Source organism: Oryctolagus cuniculus, chromosome 1 (genome assembly GCF_964237555.1).
Source record: "Oryctolagus cuniculus chromosome 1, mOryCun1.1, whole genome shotgun sequence".
In the NCBI taxonomy this organism is placed as follows: Eukaryota; Metazoa; Chordata; class Mammalia; order Lagomorpha; family Leporidae; genus Oryctolagus; species Oryctolagus cuniculus.
The window spans coordinates 86,629,148-86,650,581 of NC_091432.1; the positions used below are offsets into that span (position 1 = coordinate 86,629,148).

The 21,434-nt window shown below is 41.0% G+C and overlaps 2 long non-coding RNA genes across 5 annotated transcripts in view; one reads left to right on the top strand and one right to left on the bottom strand.

The window, feature by feature from the left end:
• Nucleotides 1–21,434, top strand: part of LOC103349689 (uncharacterized) — a 108,436-nt gene that overhangs the window by 22,709 nt on the left and 64,293 nt on the right. The window lies entirely within an intron of this gene.
• LOC103349685 (uncharacterized) overlaps nucleotides 1–21,434 on the bottom strand; it is a 49,494-nt gene that overhangs the window by 5,412 nt on the left and 22,648 nt on the right. Inside the window, exon 3 of one of the 2 annotated variants that reach the window (XR_517841.4) lies at nucleotides 12,917–12,972. The exons of the other annotated variant lie outside the window; for it this stretch is intronic. This is a non-coding gene — a long non-coding RNA (uncharacterized lncRNA). The remainder of the gene's footprint in view (nucleotides 1–12,916; nucleotides 12,973–21,434) is intronic. 2 annotated transcript variants of the gene reach the window in all.

Sequence of the window (21,434 nt, forward strand, 5' to 3'; positions counted from 1 at the left end):
GGAAAGCAGTGGAGGATTGCCCAAGTACCTGGACCCCTGCACCCATGTGGGAGACCCGGATGAAACTCCTGTCTCCTACTTAGATCGGGTTTGGCTCTGCTGTCGCAGCCACTTCGGGAATGAACCAGCTCGTGGAAGATCTGTCACCATCTCTGTTTCTCCTGCTCCCTCTGTAACTGCCTTTTAAATACATAAGTCTTTAAAAACAAAACAAAACAAAAAAACAAAAAACAGGGGCCAGCACTGTGGTGTAGTGGGTAAAGCTGCCGCCTGCAGTGTTGGCATCCCATATGGGCACTGGTTTGAGACCCAGCTGCTCCACTTATGATACAGCTCTCTGCTATGGCCTGGGAAGGCAATGGAAGATGGCCAAGTCCTTGGGCCCCTGCCCCCTCATGGGAAGACCCAGAGGAGGCTCCTGGCTCCTGGCTTTGGATCAACACAGCTCCAGCCACTGCAGCCATTTGGAGAGTGAACCAGTGGGTGGAAGACCTCTCTCTCTCTCTCTCTCTCTCTCTGCCTCCTCTTCTCTCTCTGTGTAACTCAGACTTCCAAATAAATCTTTATTAAACAAACAGAAAAAATAGTAGCTTTTTAAATATACTGCTGATGAACTCATCAAAAGAGAAATCAAGAAACAAGTCCCATTCACAACAGCAACAAAAAAAATCAAATATTTAGGAAAAAATTTAACCAAACAAGTGAAAGGTCTCTACAATGAAAATTATAGAACATTAATAAAGAAATAATCAAGGACACATAAAAATTGGAAAGATATTACTTGCTCATGGATTGGAAGAATTAATATCATTAAAATGTCTATCTTACCTGAAACAATCTACAGATCTAATGCAATCCCTTTCAAAATACCAATGATATTGCTTACAGAATTAGAAAAAATTTCTAAAATCATATGGAATCACAAAAGAACCAGAATAGCAAAGTGATCCTGAGCTAAAAACAAAAAAATCGAACTGGAGGCATCACAATACCTGACTTCAAAGCATACTATAAAGTTATAGTAATTAAAACAATATGGTGTTGGCATAAAACCAACACATAGATCAATGGAATAGAATAGAGAACCATGAAATTAATCCATGTACATGCAGCCAACTAATTGTACATTTGAGAAAGGGTAATCTCTTCAATAAGTGTTGCTGGCAAAACTGGATGTATATATGTGGAAGAATGAAATCATATTCATACCTCTTACTATGTACGCCAATAAGTTCAAGATGATCAAAGACATAAATTCGAGACCTGAGACTATGAATTTGTTGTAAGAACATGCAGGGGAAAGACTTCAAGACATTGATACAGGTGATGACTTCTTGGATAAGACCCCCAAAGTACAGGCAACAAAAGCAAAATTAGCCATATGGGATTATGTCAAACCCAGAAGCTTCTGCACAGCAAAGGAACAATCAATAGAGTGAAGAGACATCCAACACAGTGGGAAAAAATATTTGCAAGCTGCCTATCTGACAAAGGATTAATATCCAAATATATTAGCAACTTAAACTCAGCAAAGCAAGCAGTCTCATTAAGAAATGGGCAAAGGACCTCAATAGAGAGTTCTCAAAAAGAAGAAATATAAATGCCCAACAAATAAATGAAAAAAATGCTGATCATCACTAGCCATCAGGGAAATGCAAATCAAAACCACAGTGAGGTATCTCCTCACCTTTGTCAGAATGGCTATTATCCAAGAGACAGAGAGTAACAAATATTAGAGAGGGTTGGTGGGAATGTAAATTAGAGCAACCACTGTGGAAAATAGTATGGAGATTAGAAATAGACTTACCATATGATCCAACAGTCCCTCTATGGATTGACATGAATGCATTGTATCAAAGAGAAACCTGTACCACCTATATCCGCCCCCACATTTATAGCAGCACTGTTCACAATACCCAAAATATGGAATCAACCAAGGTGTCCATCATCACATGAATAGGTAAAGAAAACACAGAATATAAACACAATGGAATATTACTCATCTATAAAAAAGGAATGAAATTCTACTATTTATTTGCATCAAAATGAATGCAACTGGAGGACATGTTGAGTGAAATAAGCCAGACACAGAAAGACAAAAAACTCATGTTCTCCCTTATATGTGCAAGCTAAAATTGAAAAGAAAAAAAATCACAAAACAAAAACAAAGAAATGCCTATATGTATTAACATTGCTGCAACTATAGTTTTGACAAACTTTGTTTTATATCTTTGTTAAACCAATGGTTAAGAATGATATACTACTAAAAAAGAAAGAATGATATATGACTATAGTTTTAGTGATCTGTAATTATTTTAAAATTTACTGTATATGAGTGAAATAGTAATTTTTTTCATTTGATTATTGCTTTGTAGCTCTTGCCTATATTCCCACTGAACTCAGGTCTTTGTACTTGTTGAACTATTTAGTGAAGGATTAAGCCTTTAACTATAATGTAAAATAAAAATACGATATCTCAAAATCTGAGAAAGAAAAAGAAAAAAAGAGGAAGGAAGGAAGGGAGTAAAGAAGGGGGGAAGTATTATATTCTTAGAATTATATCTATGAACCATATTGAATCTGTCCTCTTTGTATTAATATAATATTAACATTAGAATTGATGATAAATGTGTTGTAGTAATTATCATGCATTTGCTGTGACCCTAAGAATCTAATGTATTAATAAATTTCTTAAAAACAAAAAAAAGAGAATGTTACAGGTTAGTTATGACATTTTAATTCATTAAAGACACTTATATGTAATCAAACAGGGAAGAATTTCCCGCTAATTAACCTGTGTCTTCTCACATGGACTACTTCAAAACAAAATTTTCCCATCCCCTACTCCTCTACATAGCATTTGATTTTTTTAAAATACAAATTTTTACATTTTTCTTGGTTTTAGTCCATCCTCCTGGCCCACTATATCTTTTTGCATCTCACTTAAGTAATCAAATTACTAGTTCTCCATTTCAACTTTTTGCTGTGTGTGGAGCCAATGAACATCCGTTTTAGTGTATGTTAATTTAGATCTTACTTTAAAAAAACTGATGACAGGTCCCAGAGGCCCCTTAATCCCCTATCATGGCAGCAATAGAGACTCCTTTGCAGGTGATTGTTTGTCAGGACACAGAAGGGTATCATATGCTACTTTTTCCTATCCTGTAGCCAGAGATAAATGGCCTATTTTCAGCTACTCACTGTGAACACCTGTGTCACACTACCTAAAATATTACATTTAATTTTGCAATAAGGACTGAGAGTTTACTGTATTCCCAACTAATCCCATGCCATTTTTAAAGACATGCATTTTGGGCACAAGGGTCAGCAAGAGCACATGTGTGCTGTGTCTGCTGAGTCGAGGAGAGAGCTTGTTACAGGAACTGCCCAGATGACTACAGAGTGTTGATGAGACAGAGATCTTATTTTTCAATACCACAAATTGTTTTCTACCTTCAAGTAACACAAGAAGGCAAAAATCAGTAAGTGTGTCTGTATTTCCGCAGGAAGTAAAAATGTGAAGATCGGAGTGCTGCTAAATGGAGCTAGTTTCTAGGGAGCATTTTGCTGAAATTCAGGATAAAACATGAGAAGCAGGAAACCTGTGTATTAGGGGGACACAACTGTGGCCTTGCAATGTCCCCCAAAAGGAAAAATAAAACTGTTGGGGACACAACAGAAGATGCAGAGTGCATGAAATCAACTGTGTACATTATGAAATGTAAGTCACTGTGCTGTGTTCTGGGGCTGCCATCACGGACTTCACGATGGGAAATGAATCTTGCACCTCCATACCGGAGTGACTGTGCCCCACCCCCTCCCCCATCCTTTGCCTCCAATATTTGGTCTCCTAAGCCATTGTTGACAGATTCTCTGTCTCATTTTCAAATAAGGATGGGTGGGGAGTTCTTTTTTTCACCTGAACAAGCCAGATGTGGCAGTCTCCTCTGCTTATGTAAAAATAACTTAGGGAAGCTAAGCTATTTCAAATGGGGATTTTAAGCTGGAGGGAAGAAGGAGCTCTGAATGAGATGAGAGAAAGCTGGGCCAGGGAAGATGAAAGCCATGCAGAAGGCGAAGGTTAACCATCTGAGCCAGGAATAAACAAGGGCAGGCCTGAGTCTCCACAGAGGTGCCGAGGAGCCTGCTGTCCACTGCGGAAGTGTCTCTGACATCCAAGTTACTGAGCTGGTTGCTAAGCCTGCTATTTCTGCTCTCTCAAAGTCCTTCCATCAAAATAAGTCTGCCGCTGGATAATCTTACCATTACAGAAGCCTTATGTAATATACGCAACTGTGAATCTGAGTTATTAGGCTTTTATTTTTTTTCCTCAACCATGCGCTGAAGTAAAAGCTTGTGAAAGCATGAGATTTCTAAAATAAATATGTATCAGACAGTGTCTTTAAAGAAAGCCAGAAGAACAGCGCTGTCATGAGAGCTACCAAGAAGTTTAGAAGGGAGGGCTCTGTAGGACAGGAACTGCTGGATCCTGGTGCTGGTTTAGCCTCTGACTTTGCACCAGCCCTTGCCAATCAGTCTCTCAGAGCTGAAAGATGCTATGGTCAGAGTGGAAAGAGTTCAGAACGAGGGGCAGGAAGCCCGGACCTGGCTCCCATCCTTGTCATTTAGGAGCTATGTTGCTGGCGGAGAATTTACTACTTAGGAGCTTGTTGTCTTATCTATAAAGTGGGGAAAGTGCAGTGCCTAATTCATAGGGCTGTTGTGAGGGACATGGATGATAATGTAAATACAAAATGTTTTGCTAACTCTAAAAAGCCGTGGGCAAACGGGCTTCTGACATCACTTCTCTAGTTTATCTGGGCCTCACAGAATGCTGGGAAAATAAATGAGAGCTAGGAAGTCATTTATTACAGATAGTCCTAAGCACTGGTTCACAATTCATTGTAGCTCATGAGGGCATACTTTCATTTCAATTCTGTTGGTAAAGACAAACAGAAACTAAGCAGAAAGTCAGCCGCATCTGGGAGAAGTGTAAAACACCTTCCATCTACAAAGAACAACAGTAAGGTTCTTTCCTTATTCTCTTGTATTCTAGAGGGTGTTGGGGGTTGGGCGCCTAAAAGGAGAAAGTGCCCAAAAAAAAAAAAAAAAAGGCAGTTGCTCTGTGGGCGGGGGGTGTGGACACTACAATTTGAGAGTCTTAAGATGGCTGAAGTGATCAGACAAAAAAGGAGGCCTTCTAATTCCATCTGAGCTATAACCTGATCTCGCCGTTGAGTACAATATCCCCTTCAGAAGAATCTGAAGTCGGTGTCGAGGGCTGTGCTGCAGAAGTTTTCCACCCAGCAACAGGGTGATGTCAGCGGCCTGGGAACAACCAATCAGCGGGCAGCATGAATCAGAGCGTGCTGGGATTTTGCTCAACTGTCTCCTAGCAAAGCAAGCTCAGCTCTGAAGTGCAGGGACTATTTGCACTTCCTCTGCACTTGAAGCTGACACTGAAGGGCTCAGTAACTGAAAGTGTACCCGTGGATATGCAATCGGTTAAGACTGTTTGCTTCCAAACAGCCAGTTCTGTGGGGGAATAAGAGCCCCGTGTATGCTGTTCTGCAAGTAAAAAGTTCATTGTTAATAAGTGTTGTAAAGACTTGATTCCTATGTAGTGCCTATGAACCCTGTTTTGTCTCGTGCATTATGTGCTGGTGGGTAGCTAATGAGCTAATGGCACACGAGCTCTGTGTCAGGTTTTGTGCGTACAGAGTTTGAACTTGCCTGTGATGTTTCAAGTCTTCTCTCTAATGGCAAGTGGACTGCAAATTAACAGCTGTTTCATTTCTGGGTCAAAACCCCTAACTTGCTAATTCCATTAAAATGTATTTTATGTACGTTTTAAAAATAAGTCTAAATAGGAAGGTTCTGATGTGATTTGTAGCTATCAGCTTATGGATCGGGGGAGGCTTTGTGGTATTTCAGGAAATGTGACGTGATCTCCAAACATTTCTGGAGATCTTCTGGTCTTGGGAGACAGTGACAGCAGGCACTAGAAAGAAATACAATCAATGGGTTAAACCCACTTACCCAGCATCATGATCCATCACACCTCTCAGAAAGTTTCCTCACCCATACCATGTGAAGAGAATCTCTGGTAGCCAAGACCAGCAGGCAGTGTCTCCTGTGAGTGGTGATAACACAGGTTTCCAAAAGAAAGACCTGTCTAACAAAGAGGAAGTGATTTTCCATCTTGTCTTCTTTCAGAGTCTTTGGTAGGTCTCAGGAAGCACTGTGGACTGTGAATTATTTGCCTACACCTGCCACAGCCTCTTCTCTCTTCCCACAATTTGCCTCTTGGCTGAATACCTCATTTTTCTCGTTATTGAATTGAAAAAAAAAAAAGGTCTATAAAAGCAAGGTAATTTGCGCTAATTATTGACACGCCATTCTGAAATATTGGCAAGACTGAATTTGGGAATATATGCAGATGTAAGGTCGATAACTTGATGGAGGAGGGCAACAGAGTTTAGGTTCACCTGGGCTTGAGTCCCAGCTCTGTCACTTAGCAGCTCTGCACTGGGGGCCAAACCCTCATTCCACAGGTGCAAACTGGAGCAATGCTTAGCGCCAAAGGTGGCTGTAAAGATAAACAATCTCTCACAGAGCACAAGCAAAACACAAAGTAGCTACTCAATAATTCATAGATCCTCCACCTACCCTCTTTACACTAGAAATAAAACAACTCATTGGCAAATAGAAATCCCAGAGGAACCCACTTGCACAAATACTGTAGGATTTGGCATTAGCATGTAAAAGGATTGCTTTCAAGCCTTGAAAACCTGTTGTCCTTTATAGACTCTTAGGTAGCTCTTGGAAGCCTTGTTTACATTCTAGCATCAATTTGTGTAGCAAAACCCCAATGCTAGGGTAAACTTAAATTTCAGTTTAGGCCCTATTTGTCCACCCAAACTCCAAATAAAAGTGGTTTCAGTATGATCTAAATTTCACTTTTCACTTGAGATTGATGCAATGGGCCTTCTAGTGATTCTGTAATACCCTGGCACTCTTAGCAAGAAAGATGGAAAATGTGAAGTATCTGACCCACTGCCATTAACACCCCTTCTTCATCTAAACATCTCCCTTGGGGCCATGTTTCTGGGACTCAGAGGAGTTCAGAAAGGCTTTCAATAGAACAGGACAGACTAGGAGTCTGTGCCGGGGTGAAAACCACAGGGAAGGTTAGAAGTTACAGCAGCTGTGGTACCCGGAGAAGTCAGAAGGAAGTTGAGTGGGGGATGCACTTCCTGGGTGAGGCCAAATCAGCTATTTTGGACTCTGGTTCCTCATTACTCAGTAGTCAAGAAGACCACAGAAAAGGCAAAACTGTATTATTTCCACTGGCCCTTTCTCCTGAAAGATGCATGTGCTGACTAAGGTCATAATGTTGTAGATTGTCCACTCAAGGCTTAGCTTGCTGCCTGCCAAGAATCCTCCTCTCTCTATACAGAAAGATGAACTGATAGCTTGCTCCAGGATTTGTGAAAGGTCACATTGGGATAGCAGAATAGAGGTGCTGAGCTGGGAAAACAGCAGAACAGAAAGTGAGATCTCTTGACAGTCTCTCTGTTGTTCCAGTCACTTCAAGTCCATGTGGAAAAGGGAGAAGAAAGTAAAAATTGCAACCACAGCTTTACTGGGAGTCAAGAGCTGCCAATTTTTAAATAAATGCACCACTGTGTAAAAGCTCTAACTGATCTTTATGTATATTTAAGCGAGAGGGCCATTTGGGATCAGAACAACTTGATATGGTATCATGGATTAAAAGATATCCTTATTTGGAAAGGTCACATTATTTGGGAATAGATTCATTACAGATAGAGTTAGTTAAGGTGAGGTCATACTGGAGTAGGGTGGGCTCCTTCTCAACATGGTTGATGTCCTCATAAGAAGGGGAAGGCAGTGTGAAGGCAGACTCCTAGCAGCATCAATTCAGATACTTCTCATTTTATAGATTTCTTGTAAAGAGTACCTGGGCATCACAGAATGACTAGAAGGCCATTTCGTTAATCTCAAGGCTCTCAGAACTCCATGTGAACACAAAGGATTGGATTGACGCATATGCCAACCAAGGAATGCCAAAGATTGGTGGCAAACTACCAGAAGCTAGGAAGAGGGAAGGAAGACTTCCTCTAGGTTCCAGTGGTGACCTGGCTGGTACCTTGATTTTGGACTTTTATCTTCCAGAAGTGTGACCCAATAAATGTCTGTTTTTCAAAGCCACCCAGTTTGTGGTACTTTGTTACAGCGGCCCTAGTAGACTAAGACATATGGCAACTGCCAATATCACTGGTGTCTCTCCAGACTGGTAAAAGCTGCCAGCTGTGTGGACCTCAAGATAAAAGTAGAGTCATTTACTCAAAGGAGTCTAAAATCTTTCACAAGCACACAGTTGCCTCTCAGTATTTTATAGCTTTTCTTTTTTAAAAAATACATTTTATTTACTTGAAATCTAAAGTTACAGGGAGAGGTAGAGACAGAGAGAGAGAGAGGTCTTCCATCCGCTGATTCACTCCCCAGATGGCCAAAATGGCCAGAGCTGAGCCGATCCAAGGCCAGGAGCCAGGAGCTTCTTCCAGGTCTCCCACATGGTGCAGGGGCCCAAGGACTTGGGCCATCCCCTGCTGCTTTCCCAGGCACATTAGCAGGGAGCTGGATCAGAAGTGGAGCAGCTGGGACTCAAACTGGCACCCATATTGGATGCTGGTGCTGCAAGCCGGGGGCTTTAACCCACTGCGCCACAGTGCCGGCCCCTCTATAGCTTTTCTTCCCAGGCTCTAGCTCTTAAATCCTTCACCATCTCTTTATATGTACTTGCCACTGTCTTAGTTCAGTTATTTCTTTTCTGGAAAACTGCAAAACTGTTCCAACCTATACAACTGTGTAACAAGTGCCTACAGAATTCTTGTGAATGCAGCTCTTAGATTGCCTTTCCCTTCATGCACTTTCTACAGCCTGATGTTGCCTACAGTATTCTAGGGGAACTCTTTAGCTTGGCACTGGGATCTTCATATCTGGACCAAACGGCTGCCTTCAGTCTTGTCTCCTGCCATCTCAACTCTGAGTCCCACTCATCCCCATGTTTCATGTATTCCAGCCACACTAAAGTATCGTTTCCTAAACAAGTCATGAGCTTAGATTTTCTAAAATCCTGCGCCCAACCCCCTCCCTCGAGACTTCCTACCTACCTTTTTGTTCCCCATAAGATGATAAGTAATTTGAGGGCAGGTATTCTTTCTCACTGTTTTTATTTTTCTCTGTCACCGAGCACTTTCCTTAGCATATAGTATAAGCATGATAAGTATGCATTGAAGAAAGGACTCTTATGCCTCAAAACCCACTTCAGGATTGTTTTTTCCTGAATCAGGTGTCGCCTCCCAGATTCTACTGGACTCACACTATTTCCTTATATTAGTTCTTCCATCTGTGAATTTCCCCAGATCCATGCATGGAGATTTACATGAAAGTACTAGATAAATGTTTGTGGAATAGATGGAAGAATAAACATTGGACAAAGTATAACTATCACAAATGTGTGTATTATATCTTTGGTGTGAAAATCTTCAACTCATCTGCAAAAAAGGGAAGAATTTAATTTTGCTTGATTGACCTTTTTCTTTTAATCAGATCGTTAATCACTCTGCTGGCCAGAGTGCCTGCAGAGTTGTGGTTTCCTGTAGAGTCCTGTTCTTATTTAAGGTCAGTCACAGCTGGCTCCTCAACCGCAGGTGGGATAGGACTGGGAAGCCACACAGGACAGGGCGTCCCCTTCAGTTTTAAGAGGGGAGAGAATGAAACAGTACAAGGTAAGGGTAAGGACACAGAGCCCAGGGGCCAGCAGTTGAGAAGTCACTAGATATGGGCTCCTCACTCTGTGGCTCTCCCGCTTTGATATGCCTCTGCTTTCGCTTTCTCTACAGCTCAGTTTGGCCAAACAAGGCCCTGGGTGGATGGGGAGGAAGTGACACCTTGTGGGAACCGATGCAGACACTTATTATTAAATGGGTGCTAGTGTAAAGCATTAGCTGCCAGGCTCAGTCTTATACACAAGTCAGGAGACTCATGTTTTGAATTAAAATGATAATGGTCATGTATTTGTTATAAGTTCTCTCTCTCTAAGTGAATTCAACTAACTCTGCAATATGGGAATTGAGATTGCAAATTGTTAGGTGATGTGTGCAAAATCACACAGCTGGTGAGTAGCAAAGGCAAGAATTTAACTCATATCTGTTTGACCATGTTTAAACCACTAAACGTGGTGCTTTCCCTACCCATTACATTCTATTAGATTGATAAATTGATTAGTTAACTAAACAATATTTATTTAACTCATACAATATGCCAGATATGGTTGATGATCTAAGGATAATATGGCAAATGAGACAGATGGTCTCTGCCCTCATGGAGTTTATGTTTTATAAAGAAAAGATGGACATAAAAATATAAGCAAATAAATTGCTAATGATAAGTGCTATGATGAGAATAAAATATGGAAAGAAAATATGGATAGCTTTTGAGAAGGTCCACAATAATCTCTGCCTTATGATATTCATGCCCTTTTATAATCACTTGAATGAGAACTGGATCTAGCGACTCATATTCTTTAACCAGAATATGACAAAGATGATTGAATACCATCTTTGAGAACAGGTTACAAAGTTACTCAGTAAAGTATTTTGAAACACTTCATACATATATATTTCAGGGAGATAACTCATATTACATTAAATAACATTGCTATATTATTTTTAAAAGATTTATTTATTTGAAAGGCAGAGCTACAGAGAGGCAGAGGTAAAGAGAGAGAGAGAAAGTCTTCCATGAAGTCTTCCATTTGCTGGTTTACTCCCTAAATGGCAGTAACTGCTGGAGCTAGGCTGATCTGAAGCCAGGAGGCAGGAGCCAGGAGTCTCTTCCAGGTCTCCCATGCCGGTGCAGGGGTCCAGGGCCTTGGGCCATCTTCCACTGCTTTCCCAGACCATAGCACAGAACTGGAGTGGAAATAGAGCATCCAGGACTTGAACCGGAGCCCATATGTGATGTTGGCACTGCAGGCGGAAGCTTAGCCCACTATGCTACGGCGCTGGCCTCCTGCTATATTAATTTACATTAAGAAATAGTTTGCCTTACAGGGGCTTTAACCTGTAGAAAGAACTTCTTTGACTACTGACACATGTGTTTAACTTCCTGAAGCCAGGATATCCACAGATTTTATATCTTCTGCTCAATTTTGCTTAATGTCCCTGCCCAGGCCATTCTAAACTCTTCTGGCAGACATTGACTCCATTTCGTTGTTCTCTAATAACCCAGATTTCTGAGATCCGAAGTATTTAAAAGTCTGACCTTGACATTCATGGGTACTAAAAGACGACATTAAGGCTTCCAGGGAATATTTTTGATATACATTTTCTCAAGTTGTAAAGAAATATAAAAGGAGAAATTCCTTCAATTAGGCCAGGCCTTGAACAAGAGTTTAAAAATTAAACATTTATGAATAATAAATATCAAAAAGGTCTAACCTCACTAGAAATAAAAAAATGCAACGAAAATGATGAGATGATTTTTCACCTTTGAAACTGGAAAATGTGATTCTTCATGTGTATCTGATTCGGTGACATGCACTCTTAGCCATCTCACGTGGGGTGAACCACTGGAACAGCCGCTCAAGTGCAGCAGTAGTCCCACGTACAGAGATATTGAACCACATTCATCCTTTATGTCCCTGTGACAGCACAGCCCCTCTACTATAGGCAGCACATCATAGAATTCATAAGTATTTACGAAATGAATTGACTAAGGCCAATATGTTCCTAACAAAGTTTCAGAAGGTAATACCAGTTATAAAAATGCATACTGATGTTTACTGAAGCATTTATTTTAATATGGAAAAGGAAAACAACACAAATTCTTAAGACAGAGCTTTGGTTAAATAAGAGAGTGTTCATTTTTCTGCCCTTAAAATGGGACTTTCAAAAGATTTTTAATAAGAAAACAGGGACAAAGATCAAGATACTAAATGGGGTACACATGGTCCCCAGTGTGTATGTTAAGAGAATAAATGCATAGCTATGTACAAAGAAAATAATTTAAAAGGAAATACTCCAGAATGTAAATAGTAGTTTTCTCATAGTGATCTTTGCTGTCTTTATAAAATGTTGTATTTTTAAAATTTCCTATTGTGATCTTGATTTATAATTATTGTTAGAAAAATAGCATACTGTTATATAATATAGTAGCACTATAAACATTTTAAAAATAATTTTTCAAATGTAAGACCACATAATTTAGATCATGAAAACTATTAATATATATAAAACAAAAAGTTTACAGTAAGAAAAAACACTTTTGATTTTCCCTAAATACTAGAATCATGCTATTAAATCAATTCGTGTAAGCACAGAAGGAGACCATGTTCAATGGTGGTGAGGGGAGAATTCTTGAGAATTCAGCTTTGTTAATTTATACCTGGGCTCTGATCTTAGCTGGGTCACCTCTGACCAATTATTTAAACTTTTGGTGTCACAGATTCTTAATATGCAAAATGGGACTATTAACAGCATCCATCTCATAGAATGATTGCATGTAATAAATAGCAGATGTGAAATATTTATAGCCACACTTGACACATGGTGAGTACTACCTTTGTTTGCTCTAGCTGTACTATTATTTCCAACAAAGTATAGCTCCATTTAGTCACAGACTTGAAATTCAAACCCTCTCCGTTCTCTCCTTGAACCGAGAGGAGAGGCTTGACAGTAAGACTTCTGAATTATTTGGATGTCTGTGTGTGCATGATTTATAAAAGAGCTGGTAAAGATGATGAAAGGATTTAGATGAACCAACCCTTAGCTGACATAAAGCAAGCACTTTGAAATGGATTTTATTATGGGCACTTGGGTTCTCTTACCTTAAAATTGTTCAAAATAATATAAAGCTCTCAGTTCACAGATGGGTTCTCTCAACCTAAGTAGAGGACAGAGAAAGCACAGCAGTTTTGTGCCCATGAGATAAAAGCAAGGTTCTTCACGACTCAGTTCTTCTCTCTTCTGAAGTCTCTGAGTCATTTTTCTAAAACCTCCCACCCCCCCACCCCAAGGACTGTTCCTACTTCTGTCTAGTATTATGATAATTGTGTGTGTGACAATATAGATTTTTTTAAAAAGATTCATTTATTTGAAAGTCAGAATTACACAGAGAGAGGAAGAGACAGAGAGAGAGAGAGAGAGAGAGAGAAATCAATCTTCCATTCACTGGTTCACCAAGTGGTCTCAAACTGCCAGGGCTGGGCCAGGCCCAAGCCAGGAGCCAGGAGCTTCTTCTGGATCCCACATGGGTGCAGGGGCTCAAGCACTTGGGCCACCTTCCACTGTTTTCCAAGGCACATTAGCAGGCAGTTGGATTGCAAGTGGAGTAGTCAGGTCTCAAACTGTCACCCACAAGGATGCCAGTGTTGCAGGCAGTGGCTTTACCTGGTACACCACAGCATTAGCCCCTGTCAATATAGATCTTACATTTCATATTTCATTCTTTCTTATTTCACTCAACTTCATCTAGCATAAGGGAACCTGAGTAGCAGTACTTCAAGATTCCTGAATGAATTGGATAATAAATGATGTAGATATTTAGAACTTAAAGGTGACATCTCAAAGCTGAAATCCTCAGGGTATGGTGAAACTGTAATTTGCAAATAGATCTTGGATTTAAATTCCTTAATAAGCTGTGTGTTATTAGGAAACTTTCTAACATTTTTGAGAATAACTGTCTTTATCTGTAACAGTGAGGATAGTAACACCTATCTAATAGAACTGATAAGCAAGTAGAAAGATGATTAACTTATAAATGGTTGTCATTCAACAGGGTTACTGGAAAACTTTGCTCAAGGCCACATAGCTTAGTTGCTGCTAAAGCTGCTGCCCAACACTTTCTTTGTTTTTCTTTGATCACCTTTGAAATTTTGCCTGAATACTGTGGCTGTGTTAAGAGGATCTCTTCCAGGAGAGGAAGTTAACATTTGTTGATAGTCTGCTGTATGTACAAGAGGCTTTACCCATATACTGGTGGTGGCAAATGGAAATGACTGCAGAACAAATGAACAGATGAACTGACATTACCTTCTCCTACCTCAAGTGCTCTCTTTAAAATTTTATTTATTTGGGGCCGGCGCCGTGGCTCACTTGGTTAATCCTCCACCTGCGGCACAGGCATCCCATATGGGCACCCGGTTCTAGTCCCGGTTGCCCCTCTTCCAGTGCAGCTTTCTGCTGTGGCCCGGGAGGGTGGGGGAGGATGGCCCAAGTGCTTGGGTCCCTGCGCCCACATGGGAGGCGGGGTGGGGTGGGGTGGGCGCCTGGCTCCTGGCTTCGGATCGGCGCAGCGCTGGCAGTAGCAGCCATTTGGGGAGTGAACCAACGAAGGAAGACCTTTCTCTCTGTCTCTCTCGCTGTAACTCTACCTGTCAAATAAAAAAAAAAAGACTTATAAAAAATTATTTATTTATTTATTTATTTATTTGAAAGACAGAAACTGAGAGATCTCCCGCCTGCTGGTTCACTCCCATAACTTCAGGCAATAGCCAAGGGCTGGGCCAGGCCAAAATCAGGAGCCGAGAACTCTATCTGGGTGTTATGCCTCAAGTGCTCTTGAGTGTCTTCTTGGGTTCTTGCTCACTTTACTTCCCTTCATTCACACGTCAATAGCCAAGCTGTCAGGACACAGCAGATCAGATCATTGGAATGAAAACCTCTGGGAAATTAGAGGAATAATCCCCTATTTAGGAGAGTTGGAATTTCTGGTTCTTTGAAAGTTGCTCTGTTATGACATTCTCACTGCTTAAGTGCTAAATGGAGTTATTCATAGCCTTCCTGTGAGTCCTGCAGCAGACATTTCAAGCAGCACAATAACCTGGCCCATGTGAGATACTGTGCCACAGCCAAATTCCTGACAAGTAAAGTAACTCAAGACTTGCCGCTGGCCACTCGATAACTGTTTACAAGCAAAGAAAACCCTTGTCCCCAGAAAGCAAGAACTTTTAAATCAGGATACTAAGAATGCATCCTATACTTAATCTAACTTTTCAGATGTATGTGTTGCAGTAAAATGCAGTTTAACCAAGTAGATTGTCTTTTTTGGAGTAGAGAAACACCTGTGAGGACCTCCCATGGACTAACATGATTTTGAGTCTTCACAGCAATCAAGTCAAATAACATTATCCTCACTCTCCACGAGAAGCAGAATCAAAGCAATTCACTTACTTGGCTCATACCACATACTGATCCCGGATAGTGGAGGCAGAAATCGGGGATCAACTCTTTTCTTCCCTTTTCGTTTCTTTCTTTCCCTCTTTTAAAAATAAGTCATTTACTCACTGATTTTAATGAACAAACATTCACTGAATGAGGAATGTGTTTCAGACAGTGTGGAGATACCAAGTTCAAAAACAGTTTTTCCCTTGGGAGCTCTCTTTGGAGTTTCTTATTTAAAAGACTTTGCAACTCTACCACTAAGGTTTTATTTGGGTTTGGCTGTCCCAGAAATGATCTTGGATAAAATCACATAAAATCTCATTAGGGTCATCTTAAATTGAAGTTGTAATTGGCAAATTAGCAGGCAGTTTTCACATTCATCATTGCTTCAGTGTGTGGAATATGAAACTTTGTGAGAAGTTGGACTTATTAGGTATGTAGGGGATAACAATCCTGCCAAGAGGTTGGGCTGTCCCTGCATGTGATATGGTGAACCTCAGTTAAACAATGCTCTCTTAACATATGTTCTCTGGACAAAGAAACTGTTGGCAACATGTATTTTATAAATGCAGAAATTAAACTTATCAACATTTATGGAGAGCATGTCTTCAGTTAGTAATGTATATCAAAAGGAATGTGCAAAGTTTTGGCAACGAAGATGGGTTTCAGGGAAACTATGCCAAGGGAGCGGACCAGCAAGTGCACAGTGTATATATCCAGGGGTTATTCTGTTGGCATGGAGACTCTTGTCTCAAAGTCCACAGTGGTAAAACACAGTAGTGGATAGGCTGTATGTCTTTGGAGTCAGGGTCCAAACCCCAACCCTTTCATTTACTTATTTTCATGTGCTTCAGTAGGTTATTCAGCCTTCATGAGCCATTGTTTTCTCAAACATAATACTAATTCCTACTTGTTAGCATTGTTGTGAAAGTCAAACAAAAATGATTTCTATTAAAGTATGAGCATAGCTCCCAGCAAATAATACACAGTAAATGGGAGGAATTTTAATTAAATATTAATTAAAGGGCAAAATCAGTGTAGAAATAACAAAGAAGTTAAATACTTTCAATACTTTCTTGTCTGTGGTAGAATCAGGGTTTTTTTTTTAACATCCTGAATCTATGATTTATAAGCAATACTAGGATTTATTCACACAGAAAGTGAGCTTGTCAAGGACAGGGATTTTGTTGAATCATCCATGTATCCCTTGCACCTAGAACAGTGCCTGGTCTGTAGTGGGTAGTTAATAAGTGTTTGTTGAATGAATGAATGTACTGGATCAGTCACTGAACCTTAAGTATCTGCTGTAGGGTTCTGTAAGTGTTGTGGGAGACAAAAGTGAATTACACAGGTTTCTCTTTCTAGTAATATTGTACTGAGATAGGAAAAAGAAATTTATAGATAGAAAATGATACTCCAAGTAATAATTTGAATAAGGTAAGAACTCTAAGCTGAGGCTTAGAGGAAGAGGAAGAGGGATATGTAAAGGCAAGAGAAAAGCTGCAAAGTGGAGTTATATGCGAGTTGAGCTTAAATAGCTAGGGAAAATATTGACAACTAGAGATAATGGGGAGGGGACTGGAGAGGGAGGAAGGCCAGTAGGTAATGGGAACAGAATTTTTGGAAGTGGACATAATAAGCAAAGGTCTAGAAGTAGGCATGTTTCAGAACAAGAAAAAGGGGCTGCAGCTGTGGCACAGTAGATAAAGCTACTGCCTGTGATGCTGGCATTCCATGTGGCACAGGCTCCTTTCCTGGATGCTCCACTTATGATCCAGCTCCCTGCTAACTGCTTGGCAAAAGCAGCAGAAGATGGCCCAAGTGTTTAGGCCTTTGCCACCCCTGTGGGAAACCCAGATGAAGCTCCTGGCTCCTGGCTTTGGCCTGGCCCAGCCCTGGCCATTGAAGCCAACTGGGGAGTAAACCAGAGGATGAATGACCTCTCTCTCAGTCTCTCCCTCTCTATGTCTGTAACTCTTTAAAATAAATAAATAAGTCTTTTTTTGAAATAATAAGTACGATTTTGCTAACAAATGGAAGACTTGAAAAGACATTAAGGAGAAGGATCGTATTTCTGGAACACTTTCTACAGAGCCCACAACTCCATCCAAGGTTCATTAAATCTGCTGTGAGTTATTGCAATGGAGGGTTATTGAAATGAGTGTCCGGAAGGCCCAGTGAGAAGACTGTTTAGCCACAAGAAAGCAGAGAACTCGGGTGTGGGGATAGCTACAGACAAATGAGGAAACATGGAATTGATTATCATGCTGTTTCTAAACTCACCCACGAGCAGTGTCTGGGAGAACTTCACCAAATTCTAGGAAATTAGGACTTTGGAATCCTGAGTTTATTAACTTGGGACTAGTCTGTCTCTGCATTTTGATTCTAAATTTAAAAACATTTAGTATTTCCATCACATGAATCCATTTGTTGGGAAGAGCATTCTGTTTTGAAGAACATCTGCATTGCACAAACTGTGTTTAGCAGGTGGCATTCAGCCCTATCCAACCCACCTAACCTTGGTGGCTCAAGCTGACGGAGCCAAATATTGTCTAAATTCTGCACCACTAAAGAATATCCATTGAGCTGCAGTGGACAGACTTTGGATTTTCTTCAAGTTTCTAAAATTTCTATATGACAAGATCAATCCCTGGTTAATTCATTCCTGCCCAGGTTAGTAAGAGACAATATTAATGGTCAACTTTTGTTGAGCACATACTATGTGCCAGACATTATACATTATCTTATTTTTTTTTTTTTTTTGACAGGCAGAGTGGACAGTGAGAGAGAGAGAGACACAGAGAGAAAGGTCTTCCTTTTGCCGTTGGTTCACCCTCCAATGGCCGCTGCGACCAGTGCACTACGGCCGGTGCACCGAGCTGATCCGATGGCAGAAGCCAGGTACTTCTCCTGGTCTCCCATGGGGTGCAGGGCCCAAGCACTTGGGCCATCCTCCACTGCACTCCCTGACCACAGCAGAGAGCTGGCCTGGAAGAGGGGCAACTGGGACAGAATCCGGCGCCCTGACCGGGACTAGAAGCCGGTGTGCCGGTGCCACAAGGCGGAGGATTAGCCTAGTGAGCCGCGGTGCCAGCCTACATTATCTTATTTGATTTAATCTTCACAATAACCCAATGAGGCAGCTTCTGCTATAGCAGGAACTATTACATATTTGAGAAAATGAGGTTCCATGAGGTTAGATTGCTTAAGCAGTACAACAGAGCTTGGACTCAAAACCCTATTTATTTGGTGAGTTAGTTATTTCACTGCATCCATAGGAAAGAAACTTTAAGAAGATTCTATCTGATAGCTACAAAGAACTGAGAGAAAGCACAAAACTTCCTAGAATTGGAGCTGATTTAATGGGGTTGGAGGGGGAGTCTCAGAAAGCATAAGAGGCAGAAGCTGAAGGTTAGCAAATGGAGTGGAGATAATTACACAGCTAACAGTTCCTGTTTTCTCCCCTAAAGTAACACCAGCCTTCCTATCCAGGTGCAAGTGGCTGCTGTGGGGTGGCTTCATGGTCTACCTGGCAGAGGGCAGGTATTTTAAATAAAATCCGCACAAAAGTGCATCAGCTCTATGGCCATGGCTTTGAGGGCAAGGCTGCCCTAAGATGCAGCCGTGCTTAATTCCTGGGCGCCCACCTTGGGCAGGCTTCTGTTGTCGTTCTGGTTAATCATTAAGCCTGGGGATTTGCTCCTACCAGACACCAGCCAAGTTCCAGACGCATGACATAAGGAGCTCACATTTCCCTTGCCACACCCGGCCTGGTGCATTTCATGCAGTCAGCCTCTTCCACTAGACCAGATCTGCAGCTGAGGGAAGGAAAAGGAGGTGACCCTGGAGCTTCTGAGCCTCCCAGGCAACAGGAAGTACAGAAGGACACTGAGAAGGAAAATGGAGTTAGCAGTTTCAAGATTTCCAGTTTGGAATTAAATCACTAGAATGAAGACAAAATCCTCCACTCTAAAAAGCGAACAATATTTCTGTACTGTTTTATGTTTTAATATTAAAATTTAGGCTTTCTTCTAGAACGGTTTTGAGCACTTGGTAGTATCTGTTTTGTAAACCCCAGGATCTTTATAAATTTCTCCAGAAGATTCCTATTTCCATTTGAGCTGAAAGCTGGATTGGGTAGAAGCAGAAGGGGCCCAAGACAATTAAAATAAATTGTGAGGGTAAAAGGGAAGTGGCTCAAATGTAGACCCTGCTCAGCAATACTTACATTTGGAGCAAGAGCAAACAAAGCCAAATGGAAACCAGAGCTTAGACTAATCTGCCAGCTGAGAGAGGCCTCAGTAAGATAAACAATGGGCTAAGTGTTTGGACGCTGAGGTACATCCAGGAATGACAATCTGTTCATCATTCCCCGTCTGAAATGGCTTCCCATATTTTCACCATGCCTGCAAGGCCTAGTACAATCTGGGCCCTTTCCTCCCCATCACTGGGCTGCAGCCACGTTGGCCTTGCCTCAGTTCCTCAAACATGCCAGCACTATGCTCCATGTTGTCCCCAGCCTGAAGCTCACACATGCTGTCCTCTCTTCCTGCATGCTTATTGTCTCCCCCCTTTCTCATCTCACCAGCACACACACACACACACATACACACACAGAGTCATCTCTCTTCCTCTCCAACAGAAAACACGAGCAACTTGAGCGCAGGGACCACGTCATTCTGGGTCACACTGTATCCCTACACCTACAATAGTGCCTGGCACATAGTCAGTGCTCAATAAATATTTGTTAAATGAGCACATGGAGCCAGATTGTCTGAAACAGTCAAAGTTTCATCACACACTATTGATCTGTTGGATAAACAGTATAAACACAAAGGCTGGTTACACAGCACACTTCTACACTATATCACAAACTACATTCCAATCAATAAGCACCTTGCACCTGTAGGGTGCCAAGTGTTATGCTTAGTGCTCTCAACTTGACAGTTGCACAATTCTCTTAGCTCAAGGTCTCCAAAGAAAACCATAATGGTTAATTTCAGATAGCTAACGTGTAGGAAGGGAAGAACTGTCTAATGACAAGTTATTTGTTTTACACCTGTGGTGGTGTGTACTTCTTTGTGTGTATACTGGATCTTGATTGAGATGTATTTTGTACAGTGGGGTATGACCAAAAGTTATTAAAAGCACCACCACACTCAAGGATATTCTTATCAGATTTCTGCAGAAATCTGTTGTGACATTCTTTTATCTTCCCTATGTATCTAATCTCTTGCTTTCTAGTCATTCTTTCCCGTCAATCTCTAATGCCTTCAATTTCTTTCAGCTTAAAACGATCCTCTTTTGACCTAGATTTTCTTCATCTCACTCCCATTCTTAGTTAAGAAGCACTGTCCAAGATCTATCTCTTCCTCCTTACTCCCCTGACCACCACACCATTGAACTACTTTCTAAGAGGTTGCAAATGCTCTTCATACTGCTCAATACAATGTGTATTATTTTAGGCTCTTCTTAAGTTGTATTTATTCTTTACTTGACGTTGTTGGTCATCTGCTTGAAACTTTCACCATTCTTGATTCCTTCCGTGGGTCGTATTCTACCATTCTGATCAGTTACCTACTGCCCTTTCATGATTTCTTTGTCTTAGCCTGGGTGTTCTGCAGCGTCCCAGTGGCATTTTCTGATCTATTTCTCTGATTTCTTCCCCTCTTAATTAGCTGAAGAGTCTGAAATCTATGTATATTCCCAGCCCTTAACTCTTACTTGACCTTTGACTTTTTTTATATTAAGATATTGCTAGGATTATTTTGTTTTCCCACAACACACTCCAAGCTGAGCTCATCAGTGCTCCCAAATATGCAGCTCCTGGATGTCTTTGATCAAACTGTTCCCTGCATCTGAAATGACCTTTTTTGTCTTTATTTACTTGAGTAACTGTCATGTGTCTTTTAAAAATGGTTTTATTTATTTATATTTACTTTAAATGCAGAATGAGAGAGAGAGAGAGAAAGATCCAAACATTTGAGACATTATCTGCTGCCTCTCGGGGTGTGTGCATTATCAGGAAGCTGGTATTGGAAGAGAGAGGTAGAACTCCGTCCCAGGCCCTTTGATATGGGATGCAGGCATCCCAAGAGGTCCAGGAGCTGATTCACAATGTCCACCCAGCATGTCTTCAAAATCCAGCTAGTTATCAGCTCTTTGAGGTGTGCTGAAATCCAG